Raw genomic sequence first — 17,178 nt, 5'->3', positions numbered from 1 at the left:
TTCGACGCTTTTTTCGTGGGATTGTTTTTTTTTATGTAATACCTCCATGGAAACAAGTTGAAGAAACCAAACCAGGCTCTGTCGCAATAGTCATCAAGAAATTGGAAAAGCTTGCAAGCAAGGGTGTCGTTACATAAGCCCTAAATAATGCATGTCACTTTTTTCTTCTTCTTCCAAATCATGTTCCAGAAACGAATTTCCGATGACCCCCATCCAAGCAACAACCATATGAAACAGAAAAAAAAAACAGCAAGCGTTTCTCGTGACCAATAAATCTCTGGTGTCAGACAAGTGGCTAATTGTTGCTTGTTAACCATGGGGAAGAATCGCATATATCACAGTCGCTTTCTTTGACGAAGTCCCTTTGGAAAATCTAACAATAACGCAGACGAAATGCAATCTCATCACTTGTTTGTTTTTTTATGAATGTAGAGTTCAGAAAAAAATGGGAAAAGAAATCCACGAGAGGTGGAATCGCTTTCTCCTGAAGTGTCAGCGCTCTGCCAACTGTCTGTCACTGTGGCTTTTACTTGAAGTCTTTATTGGCACTTCTAAAATCAGTCGACAAAAGAAAGGGTACAATGTACAGACATTTGAGAACGGAGGCAACTTTTAATAGTTGCCACGTCGACAACATTTTCTACAAGCGGCTCATCGTGGATATAATTTCAAGAATATTTATCAAAGTTTACTCGGGCTTCTCTTCCAGCTTGTGACTGCATTTTTTTTTTTTTTGTTGCTTCTGAAGATAAGATGTTTCACTGTAGATATACGATTCTTTCTTATGCGGAAATTTCAACTTTTATTCAAAACTCGAGGAAAATTTAAGCCGTAAAAGAAGATGAGGAAACCTTCTTAGTAATTTACTGCATTTTAGAAAACTAAGGTAAAATTTTGTCATGATTTCTTGTTTAACGAGTTATTCTTAAGCCATATGTTTCGCTGTTTTCCATTCAATGAAAAGTTTACATTTTATCCATTTTAGCATTGAAACATGTTTTTCTTTTCAAATTACTAATGGACTCTTTTAAGCAGTATTTCAGACAAAAAAAATGTCACTTGATAAGAATTGATTCTAAAACATTGGATTTTAGATGAAAATTTACTAATAATAATAAGAGTCAGACAATGGGTACAACGAGTCATTTGTTGAAAGTATTGGTACTGTTACTTCTACTGTTAGCAATAGCACTCAAAGAATAGAAGATGTAACTTAGTGAATTAGCTGCTAAAATTTAACTACAAGTTAAAAATATTTACATTGCATATTTTAAAGAATAACAAAAGGAATATTTTGGCTATTTGTCAATCCACGACGTTAATACTGGTTGTGAAGTTTGAAAGAAACTTATCTATTTTTGTCGAATGCGACACTTAAAATCGCAGGGATTTAAGTTCCAAAATTGTAAATCTGGAAGTAACTGCAGAATATGATATGAGAAACACCAATATGTCTTGTGGCAAAACCGTTAGTAGTAATCTTGTTGCAAAGGTGAGTTAGAAAAACTACTACAATTAGGCTCCAATATACACTCTCTGGCCAATGAATTAGAAACATAAGATTAATATTTTATTTGACCACTTTTGCACAGCTAACTGCTCTGATTCGTATCGACATCGAGTCTACAAGCTTCTGGAGTGCATTTACATCCAGAGAATGTCTTGTATTGGTTATGCAGTTTTTTAGATCTTGTAAATTAGATGGAAGAGGAGAGTGCTGTCTTTCCACCCACACAATTTCAATGATTGCGTTCGACGAGCTCAACCGGTCAAACGGTGACTAACCGGTGGCTAACCGCAGCGTTCTTGAAAGTTACCGGTTAACTGGTTGTTTCCGATGTCGTTCTATGAACCTCACCGGTTGATCTACTGGTAAACCGCAACTTAAGCTGGTTCATTGGTTGATGGAGCCACGTGACATTTTTGACCCATTATAAGTATTTTTCACCTGCGCTATGTCTGCGCAAGCAACCGGTGATCAACCGAAAGCGTTCGATGAAGCATTAGTTCGTGAACAACCAGTTAGTAACCGCTGACGTCATTGTTGTCACATAATTAACCAACAGGTCGCTACCGGTCGTGCTCGTAGAACGTAAGCTATTTGGTTAAGTTCCGGGCCATGCGGTGGCCACGGAAGGTATTGGAAGTGAGACTGATGCTCAGCGAACGCATTTTCAACACTTTTGACACGATGTATTTTATTATTATTTATGGACGTTGCATTATCGTCTATAAAGTATTCGTCGCCATCAGGATAAAAACTGAACATTACAGGGTGCATTTGATCTACCAGTATATCTAGAAATCATGGCTGTCTGTTTACCCTCGAGGAACACCAGGACATCATTTCCACGCCAGCAGAACATGTTTCATATCTTTATACTCCCTCTAGACCCTTGCACAGTGCACGCATTCAAATGCAAATCTCAAAGATGTCTAATTCATTGGCCAGTGAGTAGAATTTGAACTGCGCTCTACTTTTTCGGAAAATATTTCTTTTATTACTATTTAATTGCCTATGTCAAATAAGTCGTTCACGGATTAATTGAGATAGATGATGTTTCAACGTTCTACTAACAATTAAATGTATAACCTAGTGAGTCAGGTGAAGTTGATTATTTTATGTCATCCGCTCTGGATTTTTTTTATAAATTCTTTCATATTTTAAAGGTTGAAACATTAACCGAAAAATATGGAATCAACATAACATGCAAACACGATCAAAGAAAAGTATATCCATTGAAAAGCATCACAATATTTTTTAAAGAACAAAATCAATACTCTTTTTTACTTTTTATTTTTCTTACATCTTTTTCTTTTCTTTCTGAAACTAAATCAAAGTAAATAAAATTACTTATTCAAGTTCATTAAAGGATGTTTTTTTAATCGATTTGAAGTCAATATCGATATGCAATTATCTCTCTATACACTATTTGATGTCTTCACAATTACCATTTATTAATCTTACCACCTAACAAGTGTAATTGATATATTTGTCACTGAAACTTGCCTGAATTACTTCCTTTTGTTTATGTAATTTCTTTAATTTACAAAACATACAGAGAAATCTAATTACTTTTTATGACTATTTCCCATGTCAGTCATTACGAACTTTTCGATTTGAAAAACAAGGGCATACAAATTAGGAAAGAACTTGTTACACAAAATTATAAGTAAACATAATGAATACAAATGTACACAAAAATCAATTTAATTATTCTTTTAGAATAAGTGAAGCTGCATAAATTTATTCAGTTTACAATCATTAATGATCACTTGTTCTTTAAAAGCAATTCTTTATTTTCTCCATGTAACTTTCACTAGCACTTTTGAAAAATAAAATCTCAGCCTGTTCTAGATAGATTAATATCATGAATTTAGTTTTTCCTGAGTTAAAGATGAATGCAATTTAAATTCCGTGGAAAATAATTTTTGAAAATATTTCTAACATAATTGTTCTGTAACTTGTTCAAAAGTAAATATTTTGACATTCGTAAAAAGAAATAATTTAATAAATCGCTTGCAGGACTTTAAAAACATTTCTACTTTTAAAAGAAGAGCTTGTCAAGTTGTAAACTCTTGACATTAACTGAAAGGATGAATGGCTGGATGAATTATTTATTTAGTAAATAAAGTCATTTCCCGCTTGATTCTTATGATTCAAAGTGTGTCGTATAAAAAGATTCGCATTAATAATACTCAGAACTGGTTTAAAATTAGAATCAATTTGCTTGTTTAACTTCATTTTCAATGATATAACTGCTATTTATGTCTAAGGAAAAACAAAACACTCAGTTATTTAGTAATTCTTTCAAAGATTAGAATTAATTAGATGTTTGAGAATTTTAAATATTAGATGCTGAGTATAGATATCTTCTTTACTAATAATAAAGCGGAAAGTCTCTCTGTCTGGATGTCTGTGACGCGCATAGCGCCTAGACCGTTCGGCCGATTTTCATGAAATTTGGCAAAAAGTTAGTTTGTAGCATGGGGGTGTGCACCACGAAGCGATTTTTCGAAAATACGATTTTACTCTTTTTCTATTTCAATTTTAAGAACATTTTCCGGAGCAAAATTATCATAAGATGGACGAGTAAATTATGAAATTATCATTACGTGGAATGGGAGAGCGAATGAACATAGCCAATTGGTAAGAAATTCGTCATTCATTATTTGTAAATATACAGGCAAACCGAATGACATTTTAATTTTCAACTACGAGCGAAGCCGTACGGGTATCACTAGTGCTACATATACAGGGTGTTCCTGTTTAACCTGCAAGACCTCTATTTTTGCAACCGTTATTCTAGATGCATGTTTCCAAATGCAAAAATGTTCAAAATCAGATGCAGAGTTAAGATGTTGAAAGTTTGCAGCGAAAACAAAAATGAGTCAAATATACAAAATTGAACTTTTTATACGGGCCCTAGGTCCCCTAACTTGTATTTAGGAAAGTAATAAACATGTTTTGAGTAGGATTTTACAAAACACATTTCTTGAGAAACACTCTCATATTTGATCGATCAAGATATTATTGTATGGATTTTTGTTATGGGAGAGGACTAGGTTTTTGAATATGGGAGAGGTTCTGATTTGATGGTGTTAACATGAGCAAATGTAAAAGATGACGTTATTTAATGAACGAAAATTATCTGATGTGTACACATGACTTCCTCATATTTCTATATAAAACGAATCCAATGTAGGGTAGACAGGGGCACGTTTACGCAGTGCCCTTTTTTCAAAATGAATTATAACTGGAGAGCCAACAGTCATAACATATTGATGCTGCTCCCTAGCAAATATCCTCATAAGTTCTTGGGCATCAGTCGACCTCCGATCTAGCATGCAGAAAGAATACTCTATTTTCTACCAAGTGAGTAAATTTTGCGTTGAACGTTTTGAAGCTTATTGTGAATAAACAATACTTAGTTAAGAAAAACAAATAAATAAAAATGAGCAGAATTTATCCTTTTTTGAGAATTGTATTTGTATGAACTGAAATGCTATCAATTTTTTTTTTCATGTTAAAAATTAATCTAAACTTGGCGACGGGGCAAGTTTACGCGTTGAACGTCGCGTCGGAGCACCGCTACGATCGTTCTACTGTGTCTCATTACTGAAACGTGCCCCTGACACTTTTTTCGCTCCAACCTCCCTCAAACACTTTTAGTATTTTACGACTATTTAGTTTTGAAATTAATTTACACATTCGTTACAATCATAAAGTTCTGTCTTCATGCCCCTTCAGCTTCAACTTTATACACTATTCAGTCTGTAATAAATTTCTTTATTTTAGCAATAATAAGACATTAGGTTCAAAACATTAACAGAACCACGTTAGGTGTCAAAATAAATGTGCGTAAACATGCCCTGTGTCCAGGGCAAGTTTACGTAATCGACTTGGACCCAAAAATAATTTTTTAATGGTTAAAAACACAAGCTGAGCAATAACTGAATATACCAATTTTGACTCCATTAACTGCTTAATAAAACCGCAATGTCTAAAATTTGCTAAGTTAAAATATGGAAATTAGAAAATTCATTGAAAAAAAATCCTCAGAAACGTGCTCCAGTCTACTCTATTTTTAAAAACTCAAAATAAATATTTAAAATTAGTTCTTATTCAAAACCTTGCTAACCAAGTTTCTTTGAGATCTATCTGAATGGCTGCTATTTCGTATCTTATTTAACTGATGGTACGTTAAAGTAAACTCCGTTCATATATTGAAATTTGGTCATCAAAAACATAAAGACAAAAAATAGTTCTTTTCCTATACCGCAAATGAGAAAATTATTCTTTTTTTTTTAATTATCAACTTTGAAAGAGAAACTTCAAAAAGCCTGCAATATGTTTTTTATTTTTTATTTTTCTTACTTCTCAATTAAAAAAGAAAATAATTTAAAGCATTCACGAGAATTCATAGATCAGTTTTTTTATAGTTTAATCATACATTACCGAGCAATTAATTTTCAATTTAAACTAAAATGCCGAACATCACTAAACAACGGAAAAAAAACTTAATGCAACCCCTTATGCGAGTAATAGAAAATGTTTTCTATTTTAATAAGTTTCATCTAATAAAAATAATTCAATAATTGCCTTTTAATTAAAAAACCCCAAACAAAAATATGTATTTTTTCCTTCGTTAAACTTAAACATCTTGAATCAGTAAATTACATTTACAGAATCAAATAATAATCTAAATTTTTTTTCCTGACGAAAATGTTTATTTCATTTCTAAAAGGTAGTTAACAAAAAGTAGGATGCGTAGTGTTTTTTTTTTTTTTCTTTTAATTTTATTCATCAATAGACACTTAGAAAATAAAATAAAATTCATTAAAGAGTTAAAATCTAAGCTATTGACTGAGTTTTAGAAACAATGAAGGTACTATTCAAACTAAATTTAAATTAGCCAAACTACAAACGTTTAAACCTGAATGCAGACGTAAGAAAAGGCAAATCAGCGTACATAAACATCTTTTAATGAGTTACAATTGTTTTCTCCGTGAAAAGGTTTTTAATTTAGACAAATTCTATTACGTTTTGCTTTTATAAATCTAAATTAAGCATTTTTTAAAGCTTAGTGTTTTCTTAAGCTAAGCTATAATTTATTTTAAATAACTAAGCTAAAGCATATGTTCTTACAATTATGTTCATTTGTTTAAAGACTTCTTCTTAAACATTATGGATTTTTCTAACAATAATTTAAACATAAAGTTATCCCCTCATATTACAAAGATTGAATGACAATTTCAAATTTTCAATACGTTTTTAAAACTTTTTTGCATCCTAAATTTTCCTGACGTTACCACGAAAGAGATCAAAATGTGGTAAATGTTGACATTCGTCAGTGAATGTAAACAATCACACAACAAAGACATCTTTGAGAGGTCAAATATTTCCCGTTGAATCACTGGTGAATATTTGCATTCTCTAATTTCAGTTTTTTCACAGCAATATGTACAGTGAAACCTCAATTTTACTTTTCTCAAGGGACTGGGTTAAAAGCGGAAAATACGTGAAATATATAGCAGCAAAACTGACGATGGGACACGATTACAAAAAAATGTTAAATGCGAGAAATACATAGATTTGAGCGACGTAAAATCGATTTTTCACTCTACATCTATATATTTTAACTTTAGCCATTGTAAGAGAAAAAAAAAACAGATTGTTGGGTTATTTTTTTAGCTTCATATCTTTCTTCATCCATAAGTACTCTGATTTACATACGGCACAAACGATCGACCATTTCTTGTATTTATCTTGTCTGAATACTAAGAAAATACGAAATTAAGCGATGGATATCATTGGGGGAACTACATCTCAAAATGGAATTTGAATCGCTGAAATATGACTGGAAGATGTTCTATGCAATGACCTCGATGTCCTTGTTGCCACTCGAACCTAAACTTTTTCATGTTAGTCTTACTCCACCAGCTAAGCCACCACACAAATTTAATTTTTAAACAATGTTTTGGTATAAATGATGCCGCTAAATTTAGAGGTTTTTGAATGTATATATGCTTAGCGCTGTAGCATTATTTTTCAATACTCAGTTCTTATTTAAATACGATAGCATCAAAAACAAATAAATGTACAACATTGGCTGATAGTAATGCGTCGTTTGCCCTTAACTAATATTTTACGAAAATTTAATTCTATGCAAAAAATATCATCGAATGTGGGCTTTAGTGTGGCTAGAAAAGAGCGAATATACATTCTAAAATGTCAGATTGTTGGCGTGACAAAAATTCGAACATACAACAGAAGTGAAGTGAGTGTTTTTGATATAAATATTCCAGAAAGCAAATGTGCACTTTCATTAATTTTATAATTCATTATGAATTTCACAGATCCGTGTATTTTAAATTAATTTACAATCATTTATGCCATATGTGTTCAAAATACTAGTAGCTAGTTAATTCAAAAGAAAGATCTGCAATTTTATCCTCATACTAAAGATACGGTTCTTGCACTATTAAGTAAATTGTCAGTACTTAGAAATCGCAGCAAGCAAGTCTTTTCCTCAGCTTTAAATATAAATTTATTTTTGCACCAAATTGCGGAATTACAAGTTAGTTACAAGCTATCGAGATATTGAAGTGAGATTTTCAAAAATCAATCAACACAACGCAGTACAGTTATCCTTTAACCTCAAAATGCTTACACATTTAACTCACCTGTGTTATTTCATTTACTCAGTCCCGTTTCCTCGCCTTTTATTAAAGAAGAAAGTATTTAACACATTTTTAACTTTAAGAAATTCTCTATCTCCATGACGTAAAATGGATGACGTCAGCGAAAATGTAATAAGAAGAAACTCAATTGAGATAACCTCATCACATGGGAAAGTATTTTGTACGTTGGAGATTTTCCGTTTTTCTTTTGAATTATGCGGCCTTTTAAAGATTTTCCTTTAGATTTAAGATAAAGTCGGATAATATTACATTGTTTCGTTTATGATTGCTTGCGACTCTAGTATTAAATTAAGCTGCTTTATTGGAAAGGGCTGCGTTCATTCTCACATAATTAACCAAAGTGATTCTTGTTCCCTGGATTGAGATTGAAAATGTTAAATGCAAAATTTCTTACTCTTGTGTTATTTTGTTGCTCCGCACATTTATTTCTAACTAGTGGTACCCGCACGGCTTTGCCCGTAGTAGAAAAATTAAAAGGTCTTTTGGTTCGCCTGTATATTTACAAATAATGTATGGTGAATTTTCTCGCCAATTGGCTTGTACCCATGTTACGGTTCCACGTTATGGTAATTTCGTATCTCGCCCATTAACTTGTGCCCATGTTAAGGCTCCACGTTATGATAATTTCGTAATTTACTCGTCCATCTTATGAGAGTTTTGGTCTTAAAATTGGAATAGAAAAAGAACCACATCGAATTTTCAAAAAATCGCTTCGAGGTTCACACCCCCATGCTACAAACTAACTTTGTGCCAAATTTCATGAAAATCGGCTGAACGGTCTAGGCGCTATGCGCGTCACAGAGATCCAGACATCCTACAGACATCCGGACATCCCAGACAGAGAGACTTTCAGCTTTATTAATAGTAATAAAGAAGCTGGGGAATTTAATGGATTGATATTTTTAAAGACAAACAGTAAGTAGGGGAATGTGGAGCAAAGTGAAATAGCGGGGCAAAATGAAATGGTGAAATATTTACTCTGCGTTTAGCGCCACCTGTCTAGAAATATTTTAACTGTATAGTAAGACATGTAGTCTATTCCAGTCAAGATAAAGTTACCCCTACAAAACAAAAAATATAATAATACAAGCAGTTATCAAAAATTGATACTCGTATTGTAATATTTTGTTGCAAATCAATTTTTTTTTAAATTTATAAAACATAAAATTCTGGTTATTAACATTTAAAATATTAATTGAGATCTACTAATATTCAGTGCAGTATTTATTTGTTTAATATTAAACTTATTTGCATTTTAAATGCTATGTAGAGTTAGTCAAGTGCATGCGGCGCAAAGCGGATGGGGCAAAGGGAAATAGCTCTCATCATTTGCTTATTCAATCCTTTATCAAATCTCTTACGTATTCATTAATTAATTATTCCATTTACATTCCTTCATTTAGTAATTTTCTTATTTATTTATTCATTCACTTATTATCTTATTCATTCACCATTTTACTAATTTATTTATTTTTTACTCGTTTATTAACGTACTAATTTTTTTTTTTTTTTACTCGTTTACTAACGTACTAATTTATTTTTGCATTCGTTTATTGTATAAATGCCTTTTCATTTATATTCATTCTTTTTACTCCTTTATTTGACCAACGATGTCTTCAATCATCGAATAAAAATATTTCATTAGAAAAACATTTTATTTTTCACTTTGCCCCATGAAAAAAAAATGCAAATTTTCCACCATTTTCTTAGGGCACAAATTTAGTGTCAAAAATAAAAAAAATTTAAATGCAAGTTTTATTATAAAATATATTTTTCTTTCTTTTTTCTATCCCCCCACATTCCCCTACTTTGTAATAATCAACGGGAATTATGCGTTGTGCAAACAATTCCCCCCCCCTGGATTAATGTATTTTTTTATTTGAATGTAATTGTACAACTGAATAAACGAAAAACATCTTGAATAATTTTTATTTATTTTTTTTAAAGCATGGTAATTGACTGACATTTTTAAAAACAAACAGTAAGTACTTTGTATCCTTCAACGTGAAATATACGTTGTGAAAGTGATCTTTTCCCCTGGATTATTGTGTTTTTTGAACTGAATTTAATGGTATAACTAAATTCCCGAAAACCGTTTTGGATCATTTTTAATTTTCTTTAAGAAAGCATGGTGAATGGGTAACATTTCAAAAAGACAAACAGTAAGTATTTTTTAATTTTTTTTCTTTTAGTTTGAATTTTATTGCTTGCTTAAGAATCAACATGAATTTCAAGATATTAAGATTAATTGAAATTTTTGAATGTTGTAATGAGGAACTCATATACTTACTTTTGTTTCACTTTTTATTGTGAACCAAGCTTATAGTAAGTCTTCATATTAAAAAGTAAATTTAAATTTTACTTTACTGCAAAAAATACAAGTAACGAAGTACAATTTTAAACTCAATTTTGTATTTTCACAGTCAAAAAAAAAAAAAAAAAAAGAAAAAGAAAAATCGACCTTTGGATATGAAATGTCCTTTATAATGACTCATATCGTCGCCTCAAAACAACAGTAGGATATCCTACTGCTATACATAGGTTTAGATACCTTACCGTTGCTCTGAGGCGACGATATGCTGTTAGACTCGCATGTGTTTTCAGACAGAAACTCACTTCTATGCATTGAAAAGGACATCCCTAAAATATGTAAATGCAATTTAAATTTCTATTTATGCATCAAACATTAATTTATTATTTCTGCATAAAGGCCTTTCTACCTTTTAGAATGTGGCTCAAAGTTGAGACTAAGTATAAAATCAAAAGATTTTTGCTGGGGAATTAAAAATGTAATTTAGTTGAAGTGTAATTGATTGTTTAAACTCCAAACTTAAGTTTAGTTAACCAGTAATTGCTCACAGTTGAGATGTAGTACTGAATCCAAAGATTTTTGCTGGGGAATTAAAAATGTAATTTAGTTAAAATGTAATTGATTGTTTAAACTCCAAACTTAAGTTTAGTTAACCAGTAATTGCTCACAGTTGAGATGTAGTATCGAATCTAAAACTATTGAATGGTAAATTTAGTATAGGACTCAATCAAAATTTTTAGCTACAAGTAGCATGATTCAATAGTTCTGTAGCTCCATATAAGCTTTCCTGAGAGCTAGTAAACATTTGTAAAATTAGTCATCCAAAAAAATCTTTAAATTTTTATCTTCTCTTACAATGTTTTGTAATAAAAAAATTTTGATACGATTTTGGAGCCTCTGTTTTTTTCAGAGAGAGAAAGGACATGAGGGAGTCTTAAATTAATTAATAATTTTGCATTTAATCAATGACATTTGGGACTTCGAATGTTTTGAACCACAATTTACTTCCTCTTAACACAAAATTTTCAATTTTTGCAAGTATTCATGACAGCATTTTAACTTTCAATTTTTACCTGAACACCAATTTCTGACGCAGACATTCTAAAATTTCATTTACTTGATTTCAGAAACCAGAGTTTTCTCAAATACATAGACCACATAGTGTTAACCGTACAATAAAGCAAACAAAACTTTTAAGTTAAAAATACATTCTTTCATTTAAACAAAAGACACACCTTGCGCATTAAGTACTCCACCAATTCTTTTGTCTATATTTGTAGTTTTGAATAAGTTTTCTGTAGTATACCAAAATTTCAATTTCAAAATAAGTTTAATAAATGTTAGGAATGAAATGCAATCAAGAAAGTACTGTGCAGTACACCTGTTATAACATTCATAATCAACTAACCGAACGAGACACCAACCGAGCACGGATTTTAATCCACATAGAAATCCTCCTTCATTTTCTCTTTTCCCCTACGTTTTCCTTCAGATAGTCCCTAAGGTTGAAGAATGTGGGAGGCAGTTGCTGTTGTTTGCTTTGGGGAGGGATCAGAGAGAATAAGCAAGTTAATTGCCAAGTAAGGAAATTAAATTATATGTGATAAATACTTAAGTGCGGCGATTAAAAGGAAGAAAAGAGTTAATGAATTTCACCATGGCGTATTGCATTTTCATTCTAAGTGTTCTCTGAGCTTGTATGTTTGGAGCGTTTAAATTTCATTGACAAGGAACTCGAATGAATTTTAGGAATTGATTCTTCACCATCATCACAAAAATGGTATTATTTAATTTTATTTTGTAGACCCGAAAAAGCTACAATAAAGTTTAGAAACATAAAAGTGCAATTTTTAAAATAATGCCTGGGATACTCAATAGATGATCAATGAGAGATACGAGCAGAATTTAAGAACCGTTTTTCAGTGTACTTTCCCATATAAACTAAAAAAAGAAAAAGAAAGAAGGAAAAGATAAGGGAAAAAAAAGGCCCAATTTATGCATAGTTAAAAAAACAGTTAAAAAATTACAATTTTTTAATTCAGTTTTAAAGAGTCCAGAAAAGAAAATTAAAATATCCACCTGCGGGGAATTTAAAGGCATATATATATCCCAAATTAAGAGGCGTATGTGCCCCGGTCAAACTTTATTAAAAGCTCTTGAATATGAACTTGTGCAAAAAAGATTTTTCTGATCTAGTAATTTTAAAGGTATTTTATGTGTGAGTACTTCAAAAGCTTTGAGCTTATTAACTGCTCACGGAGGAAGTTCTAATTCATTTCTCTTTTATTTATCATGTTTCATTATTCTATTATTTTATTTTTTATTATTAATTCCTAAATTCCAACAGCGCTAAAAATAATTACAAAACATAAAAAATTAAGAAAACTAAATTCTATATTTGGATTTAGTTTCCATAAGTTAAATAAAATTGTAATTCTGAGAATCAAAAGGCTCAGGCAAACTCCCGTTGATTTAACATTGGCGAAAGTTAGAAATTGATTTGTTGAGCGTCTGTTTGTTTGAACGCATCAAACTCGAGAACTACAGGCTCGATTGCGCTGAAATTTTCACAGTATCTTTCTTCCAGCCCCGGAAAGGTTTGCAGACCGGTTCGAAAAAAAAAAAAAATCGACGAGTGGCTCTTTTTTTATCCCAATTTATGCCCAATTGTCACATAAATTCCCAAATACGGGGGTAAAAATTTACTTGCACATATATTAATATTACATATCGTTGGAAAGAGTCGAGTTTTCCGCGTTCTGCGCAGTTTGTTTCAATGCTCTAATTTAGGTACTACTTTCTACATTAAATAAATCAATAAAAAGTGAAGGAATTGTCCCACAGTTTTCTTTTTGACACCATTGGAAAAAGCGACATTTTTTCCTCCAGATCTATCTCGACATATGGTCGAAAAACTAAGCTTCTATCTCGAAAGGAAAAAAAAAATTGCACGCCTTTTTAAATCAAGTTCAAAAAATCTCATTTCCATTCAAATTGTTAACCATTTTCTTTCGCATTTTAATTCCTTAAACTTGCTTTATTCTGTGTGTAAATGGTTACGCTTTTTAAATCCGTCTTTCTCGATTTAATTTCTTTAAAGTATTTAATAATTGTCGTCATTGTTTGGGAGGGAAATTTTGAATGAGGATTTTTTTTTTCTTTTATTAATTGCCTGATTGTTGAACATAAGTCACTTGACACAATGTTTATTTTCAAGGTGGACCGTGCAAAGCCGGGCAACGTAGCTAGTTTTGCTATAAATGGTTCCTGGCCTACCAATGTTCGCTAAAGCATTGAATAGCAATTGTTCTTAGACTTTTTATTATTATTGTTATGATTTTGGAAATTTTATTTTTGGTGGGATTTTTTTGTTCTACTTCATTTACACAACTTGTTTTTCCGCAATTTTAATCTCTTTATGCATGAAGATAATGAAATTAAATGTTTTCAATATAGTTCAGTAATTGTTTTAAATAATTACTTATTTAAAAAATACATTTTTTTACTTTACTCGATAGGGCACAGCTGGAATAAAGAGGTAAAGTTACTCAACGAAGCGCAATATGTATCTACAAAAGTACACGTGCAAAACAATTATTGCCAAATACAATTATGGTTGGAGAGGGCGGGGAAGGGGGTGGAGGTAGGTGTATAATCTAGTCAAGAAATCTTTAAATTTGTCACCAAAACCAAAGATAAATTTTCACGAATTAGGAAAGCCAACAAGTTGCAAAACCAAGTAAAAGTGGAAGATATGTTTTCTGTAAGGAAACATGTGATATAGTAATATCAACTTCAGGTTGCCATGACTACTGAAAGTCCGAAACTATTCAATTCATTTCCATGCTAATGTGCGAAGAGACGCCTGGTAAAATAAATGCGATACGAGGGAGGAAGTTGTAGTAAATCCTGTGTGGTAGTAAGTCATGTTGGAAATTCCTCAGAAGAAACTTAAAGGTGAATACATTTTGTAGATTTTCACATAATTCCTTTTTTTACGCTAAAGAACTTAAGGTTTCCGAAAATGGAAACATTTTAACTACATTTTTTGATCTAGTTTTATTGAAACTGTATTTAAAAAGATTAAAGATAGTTAATTAGTGTTCATTAATCACACAGATTAAATAATAAAGTTGTATTTATTTAAGTAATAAAGTAAGAGCTGAACAACAACAAATTTTACTCGTACACACAGTACCACTAAAAACTTCCGAACACTATGTAGTTGCCATCTTCATCACCAAAACAGATGAAAGAAATTAAAGCGCATGAAATAAATAAACAAGGCTTAACTAAAGACAAGAAAGAATTAAACAATACTTAACAATTAGCAATTTAAAAAATACTCTCAAAAGGTTTACAAAACATGTGGAAGAAAAGTTTGTAAAATTTGCAAGAGAATTTTCAAAGCCTTCAAAAATATTTTTTTAGCTTAATAGAATAAAAATTCTATCTACAGTTGGGGCAAGCCTAATCCGGCAGCCTCGCAGTGCTGTGATTAGGATCTGTGTAGCCTTCACGACGCTGCTAGGTCAGGTTTGCCCCAACTATAGCAACTTATTGATTCTCACCTAGTGACTAAATTAAAACTTTTGGAAATATGTTGAAAATAAACATGTTTAGAGCTAGCTTATTGAAGCCTGCAAGACTTTCGTCAAGTTTGCTAATACATTTACATTAATATTTCAAGAGCAGACCCAAACTAAAACAATATCGCAGCATTATAAATATTTGTAAAATCACTTGGAAACCAGTTCATCGGCTTATATAGGGACACAAGTTCAGTGATATAGTGATCAGAAATAATAATGTCAGAAGCATTTTTAGAAGATGTTTTTTTTTTTTTTGCTTCGCAATGTTATGAACAAAATGCTATTGAAAATGACAGTTAGTAACGCTATGACGCAGAAAGTTATCACGTGTTTGATGTCTTTGCATCCAAAAGCTTACTATTTTGCATTGAAAAAGGTGTTACCTGTAACCGCGAAACACGTTTCTGCAGTAATCTGCTAATTTTGTGCTTCACAACGTTGTTGATTGCCATTTACTTTTTCGCACAAAGGTATTTATTTATTTCTTAAAATGTTGTGGTCTTGTTAAATAATTCATTTTACTTTAATATGTGATAAGCTATTTGATCAATGATGGATAAGGTGTAGTATTTTTTAATGAAGTTTTAAAATTGAGATTCATTCTCCGAAACTTCCATTATATTTATTATAGTATAGACATTATATAAAACGGTATAACGTTATGTTATTCTATGATATATATTACTCTCGCACAAAATAGAATGGATGACTATGTCAGTGGGAAATCACGATCGACCAATATGTTAATGGGTGGTAAATTGGTTGTAATTCTGCGAGTTGAAACTACATAAGCATAAACAGGAAATAAACTGCATTAGAATATTATGCATCCGCTGAAAGATCTGTGAAGAGATCAGACGAGGTACACAGAAGTGGGGTTATTATCTGATATAACAAACTAGTTTGTTATTATTTTTGTAACCAACATGTATGCTTTCACTTAAAATGAATACGAAATTAAAAATATTGACTATGCATGTTGCAGTAGGTCTAAAAGGAAACGCTCCTTTTTCCAATGTGTTTGTAAATAATTTAAAAAAATATTACTTAAATAAGTATAATAGCGATTCCCGGAGAAATAAGGAAAAGGGAGGACTTGGCTCTGGTATCTAAAAAAGGTGCAACTTAAATTTCATTAAGATAAAAAAAAACAAGGAGTTTCGTTCAGAATTAAGCGATCGTACTCTTCCGTATACCAACATCACCTTTCTAGTGTCTAATCAATATTCTATTAATAGCTAAGACTGCAAGTTGAATCAAACGTACTTGTTTAACACTTTAAGCTGATTTCTAAAACTAAAACATGCCTCTCTCATCTGATGAAATAGATGCGCAAAAAATAAATAAAAGAACAAATAAAAAAAAATGCACCTTTTAAACAACGCAGCAAATATATTTTCCAAAAAAAAAAAAAATCCTCTAATCGTTTCCAAAAGGGGAAAAAAAGAATTAAAACAGACATTAAAATTAATACATCTTATCACAAAAATCGTTTGCAGCTCTTTTGGGTAAATTATTTATTTCTCGTTGCCAAAAATAAAATAAATAAATTTGAAATGAAAAAAAAAAAAAAAAACTCTATATCTCAACCGTCATTATTTCATAATAAACCCCAGGGCATCCGAGTGGGAGTCATGGAGTCAAAGCTGGACTGATTTGGGGGTTGAAAAATCGGAGTCGGGAGTTGAAGTCTCAAAAATTCAAAGAGTCGGATTCGGTCATTTTCCTTTCGATTTTGTAGTTCTGTTATGGCTGCAAAATCAAAGTCGTAGTCGAACTGATTTTAAGAAAATGCAGTAGGAGTTGAAAGCTGAAGCGTTTAAAATTCCAAGAGGGCGATTCAATCATTTTCTCTCGTAGTCTATATTTCTGGTAAGGCTGCGGAGTCAGAATCGGAGTCGTATAGTCGGAGTTAGATTGATTTTGGGGTGCAGGAGTAGTTTTCGAAGACTCTAAAATTGTAAGAGTCGGAGTCAGGAGTTAGTCATTTTCCCGTTTCGTAGCCAGGTAAAAACATTTGTGCTTTGAATTCATTTCGTTTCAGTTACACATATGTCCGACTTGCGTCAA

The sequence above is a fragment of the Uloborus diversus genome, chromosome 4, assembly GCF_026930045.1.
Source record: "Uloborus diversus isolate 005 chromosome 4, Udiv.v.3.1, whole genome shotgun sequence".
In the NCBI taxonomy this organism is placed as follows: domain Eukaryota; kingdom Metazoa; phylum Arthropoda; class Arachnida; order Araneae; family Uloboridae; genus Uloborus; species Uloborus diversus.
The sequence above is the reverse complement of the archived record's forward strand: the minus strand, read 5'-3'. Positions refer to the sequence as shown.